The sequence below is a fragment of the Lipotes vexillifer genome, unplaced genomic scaffold (assembly GCF_000442215.2).
Source record: "Lipotes vexillifer unplaced genomic scaffold, Lipotes_vexillifer_v1.1 scaffold924, whole genome shotgun sequence".
Lineage (NCBI taxonomy): Eukaryota > Metazoa > Chordata > Mammalia > Artiodactyla > Lipotidae > Lipotes > Lipotes vexillifer.
The window spans coordinates 915,896-930,066 of NW_006771816.1; positions in this window are offsets into that span (position 1 = coordinate 915,896).

Sequence of the window (14,171 nt, forward strand, 5' to 3'; positions counted from 1 at the left end):
TCTTTCCCTTTAACAGGCTTGTTTCTTGTTTCTAAATCTCAGTGAAGGTTTAGACAATCATGCAATTTACTGAGCACATCCTATAGGCCAAGCAACATGCTAGAAAGCATAAATTTGCAACTACATTTAATGTTCATGATAATTCTGTTAAACAAGCACAATCACTGCAACTTCACAGGTGGAGAAAATTGAGGCTCCTAGAGGCTAAACTAACTGCTTAAATTCTCAGAGCTTAAGTGGTGAGTCTGCAAACTGAACCTGATTCCAGTGCACATAGTAAGTCCACTCCTCTATGCAACACCACCAGAATAGAAAAGAATAGACACTGGGAAATACAGTACACCCAACCTAGATTTCCTCTCCTTCATCTCACAGAGATGGGCAGAGCCAAAAAAAAATAACGAGCTGCTTCAAGAATTCTTCACTCAAAAAATTCACAGAGGAAACGAATAGATCAATATTTGCCAGGAAACATACACTGTGTCATCATCAAGACAAAGTGCGTGTGTTTGGGGGTGGGGGGGTGTATGTGTATGTGTGTGTGTTACAAACTCACATGAAGATGTGAGCTGATTACATCCTCTCACTCTGTGTCCATGAAGTGTCCAACCAAGAAACACCCAGGCTACTGTTATTTTCTGTTCCTTCCTTTAAATTCCAGTGGAAGAGCAAAAAAACTTATTTCAAAGTGCCAGAAGTGGATAGATTACACACAATTCAATCCTAAGAATCTGTCTAATCAATGTACTGGCCCGTATTTTTCACATTTTATGGGACAGCAGGGAAAATTGTTGAGAAGAGCCAATTTGCAGCTGTGTTCTTAATTACGCCTTCTATGTGAAAGGAGGCGAATTTTTCAGCAAGAGACTGCAGCTGCATTCAGAGGGCAGGAAGCCCCAGTGTTGATAGCAGATAATTGAATGCCATAATGGTCCCAGATCCCAAGGTAGACCAAGCCACTTCCTCTCCGTGTGGCCCAGTCAAGCCACTTTGACTCCTTTGTGCCTCAGTGAAGCCTGCTGCCAAAGTGTGTTCAAGCAGCAGGAGCTGACTGAAAAACAGATGCTATATGTGGATAGAACTGTCCTGGATAATTACATTCCCCCAAGTCACTGTCACTTGCAAAATAGTGGAGTTCAAAAGTTCCTGCCTGCCTTGAGTGTCTTTGAGCTGTTATACTGCTGAGTCACAATTGCCTCTCTCTCACATTGGGCAGTTTACTTTGGGCCATCTTGGAAAGAAAAGTATAAAATCCTGGGGTATCTATACTGATCAGTAGCAGGTAGAGGTACTGATCAGTATAGATATACCAGGTTTAGAGGGGAAGAATGGCAGGCCACCACCTCAGATGTGCAAGAATTACAACTTCATTTTTCTACAGCTGAACTCAATTCCTATTAAAATCCCTATTCCCTGAAGGAAAGAAAGAGGGCAGTTCAAGGACTGCCCTCATTTTCCCTGTGATGCCATTTAGCTATAAGTTTGTTTCTATGGCTTGCAACAAGGCATTGGGTTAGCCATTGTGTCTGAGTCACCATCTCTGTATGTTGGCATCTCCTAAGACGTCGTGATTCCTGTCATGTATGACAGGTGGTCATTGTTGAGTTGTCCCTTGTTCCTTAATGCATGGCTCCTTGTATGGTCCCCCTAGGGCATGAACACACACGATTCTGCTGTTATAAGAAATTCCGTGAGGCTGTCTGATGCTTTTCACCTCTTCTGGGCATCATTTAGGAACAAGGAAATCTTTCTACTGTTCCACTATCTTTGAGGCACGAGGAAAAATTAAGGGTCCATCTGAGTAAGCAGGCACAAGACACCGCTCCTCTCAGGTTCCCAATCCTATCCGAATTTCTGTCCTGTGCCCTACCCTGGAAGCGAGGAGGGAATGGCAAAGGACACAGGGCTCATCTTTCAGGTACACACCTAATTCTAGTATCATTTCACTTCCCCTCATATTCTTTCACTCTCTCTAATTCAGGAAAACTTCATCTGGGCTCAGGTTGTCTGTACCCTGAGGCCCTTCAGAGCCTGGAATTTCTCTGTTTCTGCTGTAACATGCCTAAGAATGGCCATGGATGTCTCTTGATCAGATAGAAAGGAACAAGGAACAGTAGAAAACACATAAATTCATATCTCAAACACTCCCATCCTAACATTCAGTTCATTGGCTTTACCCTGAATATACCCGGGTGAGTTTGTCTGTTTCCTTCCTTTCCCAAACCCTGCCAAGTGAAAAGAACATGATGGTGTCTGTCTTAGCAACTAGAGGCCTGATTTCCATCCAGTAATGCTCTGGACAGGCCATATTGATTGTTAAAATACTGAAATTGTTCCATATTGGTTGATAAATAGAAGCTGTCTGAGATTACGAGTTTTGCCACTGCTACCCTGTCAGCCCCAGCCTCCCTAACAGAAACGCTTGAACCTCCAAGGGAATAAAACCTGGCAGATCTGGGGGGCTACAGGATTCTTGCTCCAGCCTATACCTAGTGTTCATTGTTATTGGTCAGTCATTGTGCCTGACCAGTTGTTTTATGTTTTCAATTTTACACCCAGCTATTTCCTTGAGACTTAGAGAGGGCAATCAGGTGATTACTCCTGGGATAATCCTGGCCCTTGGAGGTGCACATCCATCCTTCAAGCAGAGTTGTTCAGACCTGTGAGTTACTGCTGAGCTGCTGGATGGGAACCACTAAACTGGAGAACCCATTTAGATATCATGGCTAGTCCTAATAAAAGGCATTGGAGCTGGTGTCAGAACAAACTGAGTTTGAGGTCCAAAAGTCTTAGGACTTTGAACAATCTCTGTATGTCCTTATCTCATTAAGAGGTGGTAATAACTCCATCTGTATCATAGGGAACAAATAAAATATCCAAAGAATGTAATGATCTGCTTCCCTTCCTGGATAATTCAAACTAAAAACAATTAGGTAGGGCAAGGTGTGATAGGGGTGGGACAGAGAAGAGGGGAGGTGGGCACAGCCCTACTCAGAGTGTCAGAGCCTGAGTGGTGAGGTGGGAGACCATGGGACATGGCAGAGAGTGGAAGAGTGCTCCAGCAGGTGATGGCAGTGGCCCACTCGGAGGTTTGGTACCTGAATGGGGTGAGAGGTAAACATTCATGCAGGGTTGGGGGTGGGGGAAACAGTAATTCTATATAAGAGATTGATCAAATAAAAATATAGATTCGGGGCTTCCTGGTGGCACAGTGGTTGAGAGTCCGCCTGCCAATGCAGGGGACACGGGTTCGTGGCCCGGTCCGGGAAGATCCCACATGCCGCGGAGTGGCTGGGCCCGGGGAGCCATGGCTGCTGACCCTGCGCGTCCGGAGCCTGTGCTCCTCAGCGGGAGAGGTCACAACAGTGAGTGGCCTGCGTAACACAAAAAATAGATAGATAGATAGATAGATAGATAGATAGATAGATAGATAGATTTAAAATAATGGAAGGCGACTTTTTCACTGTTGGAGAAGGAAGTTACAATATGCAAGGAGACAAAACTAGAAATCAACTTTGTAATGTTAGATTTGAATTCAAGTACATATCTTCCTTGACCTACAATGGGGTTTTGTCCCAATAAACCTATTTTAAGTTGAAAATACTGTAATTCAAAAACACGTTTAGTACAGCTAACCTACCAAATCACAGCTCAGCCTAGCCTACCTTAAACATGCTCAGAACCTTTACATTAGCCTGCAGTTGGTCAAAATCAACTAACACAAAGACTATTTAATAATAATGTATTGAATACCCTGTATAATTTATTGAATATCCTGTGTAACTTATTGAATACTGTACTGAAAGTGAAAAACAGAATGGTTGTATGGGTACTGAATGATTGTATCAGTTACTTATCCTTGTGATCACGTGGATGACTGGGAAATTTAGCTCACTGCCTTGCCCAGCATCATGAGAGAGTATTATACCACATATGTTAGCCCACAAAAAGATCAAAATTCAAAGGAAGGTTTCTACTGAATGCATATCACTTTCACACCATTGTAAAGTTGAAAAATCCTGAGTCAAACCATTGTAAGTCAGGGATGGAATATATTAGCATAACTCATAGTTTTCAATCACATTGATAAATACAGAAATAAATGTGTGTGCTGTATATATTCTCACACAAACACATATTTCATAGCTCCATACAATGAGAGGCTCTGAGAGCAAGATACCTCAAGAACACTGAGCACACCTACTGCCAGATCTTGGTTTCTAAACAGTATTATTCACTAAAAGGAAGCAGGGCTCCTTGGAGAATTAGCTGGAGCAGAGATAGTACAAAACAATCCTGAAATTCTCTGTCAAAAAAGTTTAAAAGGGCTTTAAAAATGACAGAGAGATGTTAAGAAAACAGAGAAGTAGGCTTGAAGGAGTCCCACTGACCAAATCTGGGTCAATTTGAGCAGCAAAATAAATAATGATAGTAAAAGATTACATTAAATAACATAAGAATCTATTTGACTATATTGATGTAAATAAACGAATGGAGAGAAGGAAATTTTTTTTCTTACAATAGAATATCAACCAATAAAGGCAGAAAAATAACTGAATTATAAAAATCATCATTTGGCAACTGTATAGTAATAATCTATTTAGCTATTTATTAGTTAAACATCAATAGATGCTAAGCCAGTGGGTGAAATCTAATAAGGGATGATATTGACAAAGTCTCAAAGCACCACCCTTCAAAATACATATTAAGTATAAAGAAAAAAAAGAGAAACTCTACATTGGATAAAATTGACAAACACCAGCTCAATGAAGTGATTAAAGTCAACATCACCAGCAAAGGAGCAAATAAAAATTATATTAACACCTGACTAGATGCAATGAAAAGAACACAGAATCATGTCTGTGATATTCTGACCAAAAATACATAAACTGAATTTTTTCAAAAAGAACCATCAGATAAATCCAAATGAGGGATATTCTCAAAAACAACCTGCCTATAATCTTGAAAAGTGTCAGGATCAGGGGGATTACTGAGGATTACAGATGAAAGTAGATTAAAGGAACATGACAATTCAATGCAATGTATGATGCTGAACTAGATCCTTTAGTTATAAAGGACACTATTAGGACAACTAGTGAAAATTTGAAGGGGGTCAGACAATTAGATGACAGTAATATATCAATGTCCATTTCCAGATTTTGACCATTGTGTTGTGGTTATATAGAAGAGTATTTTTTTTTGTTGGGATTACAAACTAAAGTATTTTAGGATTGTGAAGCATCATGTCAGCAACTTACTCTGAAAAGGGTTGAAGGAAAAAAGTTTCTTGATGATTGTTGTTTTTCTCTAAGTTTGAAATTTTTTTTTTTTTTTTTTTTTTGCGGTATGCGGGCCTCTCACTGTTGTGGCCTCTCCCGTTGTGGAGCACAGGCTCCGGATGCGCAGGCTCAGCGGCCATGGCCCACAGACCCAGCCGCTCCACGGTATGTGGGATCCTCCCGGACCGGGGCACGAACCCGTGTCCCCTGCATTGGCAGGCGGACTCTCAACCACTGCGCCACCAGGGAAGCCCTTGAAATTATTTTAAAATAAATTTTTAACTAAAAAAAGAGAAAAATAAGAATACATATAATTAAGAAAAATATCCTGTGCATAGGAGAAGGAGAAAGAACTAGAATTGACCTATAGCAAGTACAAAAAAGGCAAATACTATAAGATCCCACTTATATGTGTAATTGAAAATAGACTCATAGAGGAAAGTGGAATGGTGGATGTCCAGAGCGGCAGAGAGGGAGAGTGGGAAAGTCATGGTTAAAGGGTATAAAGTTTCAATCATGTAAGATAAATAATTTTCAAAGATCTACTATGCAGCATAGTGCCTATAGCTAACAATACTGTATTGTATACTGAAAATTTTCTAAGAGGGTACATCTTATGTTAAGTATTCTTACCACAAATAATAATAATAAAATAATGGGGGCAGGAGGAAATTTTAGGAGGTGATGATTATGTCTGTGGCCTTGAGGGTGGCAATGGTTTCAAGGGTGTATACTTATCCCCAAACTCACTGAGCTCTATACATTAAATATGGACAGCTTTTCACTGTCAGATGTCAGTAAAGTAGTTTTTTTTTAAAAAAAAAAAAAACTAGAACTGACCCACAGTTGCTGCCAAGCACATAAATGTGATAATTCATCTGTCCCTTTGCTCTGTCAGGATAGAAAGAGCCTCTTGGGCTTGTTGTCTGATCCAACCACATGTTAAAACAAGGGGAAAGAAAAGAATGAGATCTAGAGAATTAAGGACCAAAGAAAGTAAGTGATTAATAGTACTTAAAGGATACACCACTGTATTATTTTAAATAGTTCTAATGGACTTATCCAGAATTGTGCATTAGAAATACAAAGCATGGAGATGTATCTTTAAATCTGGAATATTAAAATGTGGTCTAAAAATGGCTCACATCATTATCACTGTTAGCTCTCAACCAGAAACAAAATCAATTAAAAATGATTTTTATATCTCTCATTTCTTTAGCCAAATAAAAGCATCAAAATTAGTCATAATGGAGTTAATTACCTTTTCATCAAAGTACTGGCAGTGGCAATCTGACTTCTACTTCCTTGTAATACCCCTGTGTCTGAAAGATTCCTTAATTACACATGTAGTTATGCAAAGCAAAGCCCAACCCAATTCTTACATCTATTACTACAGAAAGAACTTCAAATTACTTTCTATGGCTGAATAGAGAAACTGCCTGAAAAATGCTGACCCAAACTTTCTCTTTCCTCATGGTAAAGAAATTGAAACAGATCCAGTAGAGTTGTCAAGGAGACCAGAAAATAAATTAACAAAGTGTAGTGTAGTGGTTAAGAGCACAAAGACTAGAACCAGACTTCCTACCTATAAATCCTGGCTCTACCACTATAGAGCTGTGTGATCTTGGGGTAGTTACTTAACCTCTCTGTGCTCCAGGATTCTCATCTGTAAAATGAAGATTATAATACTATCTACTGCATAAAGCTGTTGCATAATTTAATGGATAGTTTGATGCAAAGCACTTTAAACAGTAACTGGCTCATGATAAGTAATCAGTAGGTATCAGGTATTACTTAAATTGCTATTATTTATCACTTTCTTATATGGCAAAAGGACTGATCTCAAAATAAAGTCCTGGGCTTCCCTGGTGGCGCAGTGGTTGGGAGTCCGCCTGCCGATGCAGGGGACGCGGGTTCGTGCCCCGGTCTGGGAGGATTCCGCGTGCCGCGGAGCGGCTGGGCCCGTGAGCCGTGGCTGCTGGGCCTGCGCGCCCGGAGCCTGTGCTCCGCAGCGGGAGAGGTCACAGCAGTGAGAGGCCCGTGTAACGCAAAAATAAATAAATAAATAAATAAATAAATAAATAAATAAATAAATAAATAAAGTCCTAAGAGTTATTCAGATTATTTCATATTTCATGGTCAAGTATCCCAGTAGACACAATAAAACTATATGATACTCAAAGCAGGTCACTTTAAATGCCTTAACTGATTTGACTAGTTGTGTCAAAGCAAAGAAACCAAGTTGGTCTAGCAAAAGATTACACCAGTTATTAGACCTAACTATTCAAATCATGTTGTGTGTTTCCAGATAATCTGACTGATATCTGACTAGTTTGACCAATAAAGCCAGTAAAACACACTATTCCATTTGTACACAAAGAAAGATAGCAATAGTCTAAGTTTCCCAGAGCACTTTAACACTGATCTCAGACACTGGTGGGAACAACTTTTTTTCAATTGAAGTGTAGTTAATTTACAATATTGTGTTCATTTCAGATGTACAGCAAAGTGATTCAGTTATATTTGTTTTCAGATTATTTTCCATTATAGGTTATTACAAGATATTGAATATAGTTCCCTGTGCTATACAGTAAATCCTTATTGATTATCCATTTCATGTGTAGTAGTTTGTATCTGTTAATCCCATACTCCTATATTTATCCCTCCCCTTTGGTAGCCATAAGTTTGTTTTCTATGTGTGTGAGTCTATTTCTATTTTATTTATAGAATCATTTGTATTATTTTTTAGATTCCACATATAAGTGATATCATATAATATTTGTCAAGTATATATAATAGTAATATATAGTAGTAGCTCTACTAGTAGCTACTAGTAGTAGTAGCTACTAGTAGCTCTATAGTAGGTCCTTGTTGTTTATCTATTTTGTATATAGTAGCGTGTATCTGCTAATCCCAAACTCCTGATTTATCCCCACCATCCCCTTTAGCAACCATAAATTTGTTTCCTATGTCTGTGAGTCTGTTTCTGTTTTGTAAATAAGTTCATTTGTATCATATTTTAGATTCCACATGTGAGTGATATCATATTATCATATGATATTTGTCTTTCTCTGTCTGACTTACTTCACGTAGTATGATAATCTCTAGGTCCATCCATGTTGCTGCAAATGGCATTATTTCATTCTTTTTTATGGCCGAGTAGTATTCCATTGTGTATATTTACACCACATCTTCTTTATCTAGTCATCTATCAATGGACACTCAGATTGCTTCCACGTCTTGACTATTGTAAATAGTGCTGCTATGATCATTGGGGTACATGTAACTTCTAATTAGAGTTTTCTCCGGATATATTCCCCAGAGTGGGATTGCTGGATCATATGGCAACTCTATTTTTTATTTTTTTTGGAGGAACCTCCATACTGCTTTTCATTGTGGCTGCACCAGTTTACGTTCCCACCAACACTATAGGAAGGTTCCCTTTTCTCCACACTCTCTCCAGCATTTATTATTTGTAGACATTTTGATGATGGCCATTCTGACCCGTGTGAGGTGATACCTCATTGTAGTTTTGATTTGCATTTTTCTGATAATTAGCAATGTTGAGAATCTTTTCATGTGCCTATTAGCCATCTGTATATCTTCTTTGGAGAAATGTTTCTTTTCACATTAGAGTTTTCGTCTTTTCTAGATATATGCCTAGCAGTGGGATTGCTAGATTATATGGTAGCTCTATTTTTAGTTTTTAAAGGAAGCTCCATACTATTTTCCAGAACAATCATTTTAAATTCATTATCAGATATGGTCTCCCAAACTACGAAACCTGAATAAGGCTTTGATAGAGACTGAAAATAATGACAGAAGCTTTCCTCTTCATATTAACACAATACTTCTCTAATAGCAAGGTTGTCATCATTTATTTAAAACTAAGAATGATCCTTAAGGTAAATGAGCCTCTTTTCTACATCAAAATAAAAATGAGAGGAAACCAAGAAATTGAAAAATAAGCATTTCTGATTATATAAGAATTCAAATAATTTTCTAGGTGAAAAACATCAAAACTAGCATTAAAAGAGGAGAAATAAACAGAAAAAATATTTACAACCCATAGAATAGGTTAAAGGTCAACTACAGAGTGCAAAGAGTTCCTAGCAATTTATAGCAAAAGGATAATTTAGTCTTTAAAAACTGCACAGAAGTTATGAATAGTCACATAGAGGAAATTCAAATGACCCATAAATATGGGAAAATGTATTCAGTTTCACTAGTGATCAAGAAATGCAAACTAAAGCTAAACTGAAACACTATTTTTCAGCTATAAGACCAAAAAAATTAAGAAAATATTAATATCTAGTGCCAATGTAATACATCTCAGTGGAAGTATGAATTGCTACACCAATTTTGGAAAGTGATTTGGAAATATTAATTAAAATTATAAATATATACCTCCTGCGTTCCAGAAATCTCACCTCTATAGAAAAAATTAAAAAGTAACAATGAATAAATATATGTGTATGGCATTACTATACATATATATATATACACACACACACACTATATATATATAGATAGATAGATAGATAGATAGATAGATAGATATGGTATTCATTTTCTATTGCTATTACAACTTATCAAAAACTTAGTGGCTTAGAATACAAACTTACTAGAACAACTCAGTTACAACTCTGGAGGTCAGGAGTCCTAAAATCAAGGTGTCAGCCAGGCTGCATTCCTTCTGGAAGCTCCCTTTCCAGCTTCTAGAGTCCATTTCCTTGCCTTTTCCAGCTTCCGGAGGCCACCTCCATACCTTGGGTCATGGCCTGTTCCTGGCATCAATCTGACCTCTGCTTCTATCGTCACAACTTTTCTGATTCTGATCCTTCTGCCTCCCTCTTATGAGGACCGTTATGATTACTGTGAGCCCACCTGGATAACCCAAGATAATCTCCCATATCAAGATCCTTAATTTAACCATGTCTGCACAGTCCCTTTTGCCTTGTAAGATAACATATTCACAAGTTCTAGGGATTAGGGCTTGAATATCTTTTGGAGGTCGTTATTCTGCCCACTACGCACACACATATACAAACATACAAACACACACATATTTGCTATTCAAAAGTTATACTGTAGCAAAAATCTCCATGAGAGAGAAATTAAAGCTAGATTGCTATCATGCACCATAACCAAAAATGAATTCTGAAGAACCTGATACAGGAATGCAGAAAATAAAATTCTAAATCTATTAGGAAAGGGATGGAGGAATAAAAATTTGTTTAGAGAAATGATCCTTAATGCAGTCACAAAATGACCCTGCATTTGCATTTCTGAGAATATATCCCAGAGGAATTCTGACACATGTGTACAAGGAAACATGTACCATTATTTTTACTGCAGCAAGATTTGTAGTAACCAAAAATTATAAATGACCTAAATATCCATTAATAGGGTGATGGATGAATCAAATGTGAAACATCACATGATGAAATATTCAGCAGTAATTATTTTTTTTAAAAGCTTCATATGACTAGTTCTTCAAAACAATGTTGAATGAAAAAAATTATTTCATTCTTCTGTTCAAAACCCAGACATACCTCCTTGTTTCACTCAAAACAGCTAAAGACTCTACAATGGCCTGTAAGGCCTTATATGACCCGGTACTCCTATTACGTCTCTGACCATACTTCCCATGCAGTTGGCTCCAGCCACACAGGCCTCCTGGTCACCCTCAGGCACAGGCACATTCCCACCTTGGAGTTTTTGCACTGGCTGTTCCCTCTGCCTGGAACTCTTCCCCCCTAATTCCCTCATCCTCAAATTTTTGGTCAAATTCCTTCTAATCAATGAGACCTGTCCTAATCACTCAAATTATAATTGTAACTCACAAATTAGAACACCCCTTAACACCATACACGAAAATAAATTCAAAATGGATTAAAAACCTAAATGTAAGGCGGGATTCTATAAAACTCTTAGAGGAAAACATAGGCAGAACATTCTCTGACATAAATTGCAACAAGATCTTTTTTGATCTCCTAGAGTAATGAAAATAAAAGCAAAAATAAACAAATGGGATCTAATTAAACTTAAAAGCTTTTGCACACAAAGGAAGCCATAAAAAAAAACAAAAAGACAACCCTCAAAATGGGAGAAAGTATTTGCAAACGAAGCCACCAACAAGGGATTAATCTCCAAAATATACAAACAGCTCATGAAGCTCAATATCAAAAAAGCAAACAACCCAATCAAAAAATGGATGGAAGGTCTAAACAGTCATTTCTCCAAAGAAGATATACAGGTGGCCAAAAAGCACATGAGAAGATGCTCAACATCACTAATAATTAGAGAAGTGTAAATCAAAACTACAATGAGGTATCACCTCACACCAGTCAGAATGGCCATCGTCAAAATATCTACAAAGAATAAATGCTGGAGAGGGTGTGGAGAAAAGGGAACCCTCTTGCACTGTTGGTGGGAATGTAAACTGATGCAGCCACTATGGAGAACAGTATGAGGTTCCTTTAAAAAAGTAAAAATTGAGCTACCATATGATCCAGCAATCCCACTCTGAGGCATATATCCAGAGAAAATCACAATTTGAAAAGATACATGCACCCCAGTGTTCATTGCAGCACTATTTACAATAGCCAGGACATGGAAGCAACCTTAATGTCCATTGACAGAGGAATGGATAAAGATGTGGTACATATATACAAGGGAATATTAGCCATAAAAAAGAACAAAACAATGCCATTTGCAGCAACATGGATGGACCTAGAGATTGTCATACTGAGTGAAGTAAGTCAGACACAGAAAGACAAATATCATGTGATATCGTCTACATGTGGAATCTTAAAAAATGGTACAAATGAACTTCTTTACATAACAGAAATAGAGTTACAGATGTAGAAAACAAACTTATGGTTTCCAGGAGGGAAAAGGAGGGGAGGGATAAATTGGGAGATTGGGATTGACATACACACACTACTATACATAAAATAGATAACTAATAAGGACCTACTGTATAGCACAGGGAACTCTACCTCATACTCTGGAATGGCCTATATGGGAAAAGAATCTAAAAAAGAGTGGATATATGTATATGTATAACTGATTCACTTTGCTGTCCACCTGAAGCTAACACAACATTGTAAATCAACTCTACTCCAATAAAAATAATAATAATTGTAACTCACCCCCTGATACTCCCAAACCCCTTTCCCTGTTCTACTTTATCTTTTCTCCATAACACATCACTTTCTAACACACCCTATAATCCAATTTTTATTGTGTTTATTATCTACTGACTGTCTCCCTGGCTCAAACATAGCTCCATGAGGGCTGGGATATTGTTTTGTCCACAGGCATTTCCTAAGAGTTAGAACAATGCCTGACACATAGCAGATGCTCAATAAATATCTACTAAATAAATAAATACATGAATATTTATTGGAGCATTGTTGTAGTGGCAAAAAAAACAAAAAAAACCTTGAGAAACACTGAATGCCAACAGTAGGGAAATAATAGAATAAATTTCTTATCAAGGAACGTCATGAAGCTATTCAAAAAACATGAATTAGATCCGTTATCTGCTGATTTCAAAGAGGTTTATGATGGAGAAGGGATAGCATGGTATGTACCAGGCTTGGTACATTGGTTACCTTGAGGAAGAGAAGAGAAAAAAATTTAAATAATAATAAAATATTAATAAAAATTTAAATAATAATAAAATATTAATAAAATGGAAAAAAAAACCTTCTAATGTAACACTAAGTAAAAATATAGACTACAGAGTCCTATCTATATTATTACTGCAGTGTGTAAAAATTTTAAACAGATATGATCAATGATTAAGAAATAACTTGGCCACATAAAAATGTTGACTAGGTTTCAATGGGCAATTTTTGTCTCAGATTTCTTGTTATTTTAACAGCTTTCATAATGCAGTAACATTTTTAAAAGAGAATATAAAGAAATCTTGACCTATTATGTTTTCATTAAAATAAAAACCTGAAAAGAAGCATTTTCATTTATTTTTGAAATAGGAAAGACTTCCTGGTTAATTAATCTTTTTCCACATGCAAACACATTCCGTCCTGGAACATATCACATTCAGTTTTTCCCTAGCATTATTAAAGACATGAATATTTCCCAAAATAAACCTCTAATGTGCAATAAAAATCTGCCACTTAAACCTATTTAGCATTGGCAACAGTAAAAGTAAATTCACTGTTTTCCTCTCAATAATATTATTATGCTATTTTACACAAGCAGTATACTTTATAATTACTTTTCAAATGGCTTTCAAGTAGTTTTTTCTTATGATCCTTTTTTTTTTAAAATGTTATAATAAAATGGTAGAGAAGATACTCTTAGCCTGATCTCATAGATGAAAAGGAGAAAGTTTGAATGACTACCCAAGGTCACTCAGCTAGTTAAGTAGGAACAGTGCCCAGTTACCCTGCCTTCTACTTACTGTTTTTCCATTTTTGTCAGTGAAAATCTGACAGTCACATTCTTACAGCAGTTTTTTAAAGTACAAATGAAATATTTTATCAAGACTCTCCTGTCTTCCACTGAGGTGATCACTTACCAATTGCTTTTCCTTTGGGATAGAAGAAAAATTGGATTTCCTAACCGCCAGATCATAGTCACCTCCCAAGAGTCACCAGTGCAAATAAAGATCAGATTTAGAATGGCGTCAACATCCCTCCTTCTAACTCATAACAACCAAATGAAAGAAAGTTTATGGAAAACTAAATAAAGTCGATAACACAATATACGTTCTGAATAATTGGGCCAAAATTAGTTCTTCTGATATTAAGTAAAAATTTTCACCAATGTATGTTATAGATATCCAACTGTTTTTTCATTTATTTTTCAGTTGACAAGAATAAATATAGATGCAAATTTTTCCTTCCCCCCCCCCCC